General features: G+C 42.4%; 1 pseudogene across 1 annotated transcript; it reads right to left on the bottom strand.

Annotated features, from left to right (window-relative positions):
- Positions 1–395: 395 nt before the first annotated feature.
- On the bottom strand, positions 396–3,652 carry LOC311143147 (fermitin family homolog 3-like; annotated as a pseudogene). Its single transcript has 10 exons — positions 3,477–3,652; positions 3,235–3,337; positions 3,009–3,116; positions 2,766–2,891; positions 2,572–2,621; positions 2,134–2,231; positions 1,792–1,898; positions 879–1,094; positions 666–777; positions 396–550 (listed from the first exon to the last, which is right to left on the bottom strand). The product of its transcript is annotated as a fermitin family homolog 3-like (transcript).
- Between the last annotated feature and the right edge of the window lie 230 nt (positions 3,653–3,882).

The raw sequence follows: 3,882 nt of genomic DNA, 5'->3' as shown, positions 1-3,882 counted from the left end.
TTGGCCGTTGTAGGAAAGATGCACCGTAAAATACTCATAAGTTCCATCGCTATTGGGAAACCAGGCCCTGGTCACACCAGTTACAAATCTGTGCCCCTCAGCTCTGGAATGCTCTACCTGCACATGTCAAGGAGGCAGCTACAATTTCCTTGTTTAAAACAACAACTAAAGACCTACCTATTCAAGCTAGCTTTTAAAATGTGATCGCTTAATCTGTTTAAAGTTTATATTTTGAATTGGTAGGTTATGGTTTTTATGTATTGTGATAGTTTTTCTACCTATTGATGTATTGTTGCATTGAGCCTGGGAAATGCACTTTACAAATTAAATATGATTATTATTACATATTTGATATAATACAGTAGACAGACCAAGTAACATATGAAGAAACATAATTATGCAGACACTGAGACGCGTACCTGTTGAATATCCCAGTTGACATTCCACTGCCTCATGGTGTTGTATCTCCACATCTCCTGTGCTGAGGTCAATGCGGATGAGACGGTTGTTGGTGACGCCAAGGACCTCATCTTTACGGCATCCCTTAAACCTGTGTTTATACAGGAAATGTGTCGAATTTGGGTAATTTCAAGTGAGATCACATTTAGTGCTATGTTGACAAGGAAGATAGCTGGAAACTATTTGACAAAAAGACATGTACTCACCTCACCACAAAATAAGACACCCCAAAGCCAGGTAGAGCCTGCCAGATCTGAAGAAACCTGAGGAGAGCATCTGTTACAGGGAGCTGGGCCACATTCTGATGCGAGGAGTCAGCTGACAAAGCAGTGGAATGGTTAGAATCACTGGAGTCTGAATGTTATTGTTTGCTTCTCTTACCATACATTCGAGTTCCGCCCAGATCACATGACTCTTACCTGTTTGGCCTTGTACTTTTTGTGGTAGCGTGGGGATACAAGGCTGTGTGTGTTGATGCTCTCATCAGTCTGAGCAGTATTGACCCTGGGGGTGGTTTGCTGCATGGCCAGGAAGGACTGGATATTCTGCACCTCATTAGAGAAGGAGCTGCCTGCTAGTTTCTTCCCCTTGGAGACTAAACGGCAAGCTGCCATCCACCTGCTGTACTGCAGCTCCTAGTGGAAGGGGGAGGAATGGACATATGGAAAGAAACCATAGCATAGCATGGCATAGTGGGATATAGTACATTGATTTGTAGGGTCAGGATGACACTGAAGAGGAAACTGTTCTTGTAGCAGTTGGGTCTATTCCTTGGGACAGGTTATATATAGTGGGGAGAACAAGTATTTGATACACTGCCGATTTTGCAGGTTTTCCTACTTACAAAGCATGTAGAGGTCTGTAATTTGTATCATAGGTACACTTCAATACTTATGTCATGCAATAAAATGCAAATTAATTACTTAAAAATCATACAATGTGATTTTCTGGATTTTTGTTTTAGATTCCGTCTCTCACAGTTGAAGTGTACCTATGATAAAAAAAATTACAGACCTCTACATGCTTTGTAAGTAGGAAAACCTGCAAAATCGGCAGTGTATCAAATACTTGTTCTCCCCACTGTACATGTACATGCTCCGTGTAGCTCAGTTGATAGAGCATGGCGTTTGCAACGCCAGGGTTGTGGGTTCGATTCCCACGGGGGGCCAGTATAAAAAAATAAATGTATGCACTCACTAACTGTAAGTCGCTCTGGATAAGAGCGTCTGCTAAATGACGTAAATGTACATAAATCAATGGTAAAATTCTATTAGCTTTTTATTTATGGAAAGAGTGCTTCCAACAGAGTGAGCTGAGAGTTGTGTTCCTTACATTCTCACAGCGTAGGTAGACCTCGTTCATGCCCTCAGCCCCAGGGATCAGCAGCCTGATGCAGAACTTCTGACCAGCCACACTAACGTCTGGGGCCACCTCACAGCCTGAGGAGCACAGTAGTTCCTTATGGGACCAGTTTGGACTCATTTGGCTTATTAAAGTCACCAGTGAAGAAACCTCATTATATCTAGAATGTCCTTTCTCATGCTCTATGTACTACACATCTTTGCATGGGTTTCAACTTGTGTGGTTGTGGTTGTGTGTGAAAATGTGGGCTGAGTGTACACTATGTGCATGTGGGTGTGCATTTTCACCACAGTGAATGTCAGTACATTTGACCTTTGAGGCTCTCCTCTTTACTCTTGTAGTAGGAGATGGATGTGTTGTTGAACGCGAACCAGAACTGCTTATAGCCCTTTAGTGTCAGTCTCTTTGGTCTAGGAGAGAGTGAGATGAAACAAACTAGAATGCTAAGGTTTTTCAGCAACATTGGAAAGGGTACGCAGTTGTATGTCTGTATGAGTGAGCATGTAAATATAACCGTGGCTGCGGTTAGAGTGTGTTTGCTTGTGTGTGTGTGTGTGTGTGTGTTTGTGTGTGAGAGTATGCGTGTCTATAAAAACTCATCCAGACTATCAGAAAGTCTCATATATCTTGTGTGATCGATATTCAATCTAAAATCAAAGGCAGGAAAAGGTTGTCACCGGCAGAAAGATGGATGTGAGTCAGAGGGTGTTCAGCCAGCCAGCAGTGATGTATGTTGTCAACCCATCTTACCTGAAGATTTTCAAGTAGTCATGCAGCTCTGGTGCTATCCTCATTGTTTCCTGTGTAGAGATAAAACCATGTGTCTATTTTGTGTCATGTGCGGTTGCAATTTAACTTTTTCCATGTCTGTTTTCCTGTGTCCTTACAAATCAGCCATAACCACCGCTACAGACCACTACAGTGTGGTGGAGATTCAGAGGGACTAACCAGCATGTGCTGCTCTCCTCTGCATCAATCTTCACCTCCAAACACTGAAGGGCAGAGTCAAGGTCATCCATGGCAGGAATTGATGTCATCAGCTGGGGCTCTGACACCTTACCAGTGTAGTAACCCACACAAAGCAAATGCACAAACTTATAACAGTGTGAAAGAGAAGGGAAGCAATGTGTCATAGACAGAGAAAAACCTTTGGGGACATTTCAATCAGTTTTGTTCTTGTTGTTTACGTGAAGGGCAGCAAAGAGCATAATCTCTTTCTCTGTGCAGTCAACATCCTCCAGCAAGATGGCCCAGCGAGCCTGCTTATACATCTGGGTCAGACGGACTGCATCATACTGGAGATGGAGACAAGGTAGACAAAGTGACCGATTACACATAGCCCAATTCATGGCCACCATGAGGTACAAGAAGGAAATAATTGATGGCTCTTCAGAAAGCGTGGTGCAGGCCTACCTTGGGCTGCAGGTAATGGAAGCAGTAGTATTTGAAGCGTAGCAGCAGTCTGTCATGCTCCTGCACTCCCTGTTGGAGCAGGGAACGAGATGAATCCAGCCATCTAAAGTCAACAATAAAAAACATGTAATTAATTTAATTACACTCTGTTATTTTTCGCTAACAATACACTCACTATCATACAGAGTAACATACGCATACCTAAATATATCTATGTGTGTTGTGCACACACAGACTCTCACCTGCTGTGAACTTGGGCCTTGTCCACAAGGCTGGTGGGACGGGGCATCTTGGTGATAGTCTCAGGAGCAGGTGTAGGTAGACTGACAGACAAGATCTTATACACAGCATCAGTCTGAGGTGAGTCAGCAAAGTGCACAGGCATGCCATTGGACAGGGTGTTAGCTGGACCTGTCATTTTTACACATGTAGTTCTGATATGTTAAATATTTGGTACACTACCAGTCAAACGTTTTAGAACACCTACTCATTCAAGGGTTTTTCTTTATTTTTACTATTTTCTACATTGTAGAATAATAGTGAAGACATCAAAACTATGAAATAACACATATGGAATCATGTAGTAACCAAAAAAGCGTTAAACAAATCAAAATATATTTTCTATTTGAGATTCTTCAAATATCCACC

Source organism: Coregonus lavaretus (genome assembly GCF_964263955.1).
Source record: "Coregonus lavaretus genome assembly, chromosome: 15".
Lineage (NCBI taxonomy): Eukaryota > Metazoa > Chordata > Actinopteri > Salmoniformes > Salmonidae > Coregonus > Coregonus lavaretus.
The sequence above is the reverse complement of the archived record's forward strand: the minus strand, read 5'-3'. Positions and strand labels throughout refer to the sequence as shown.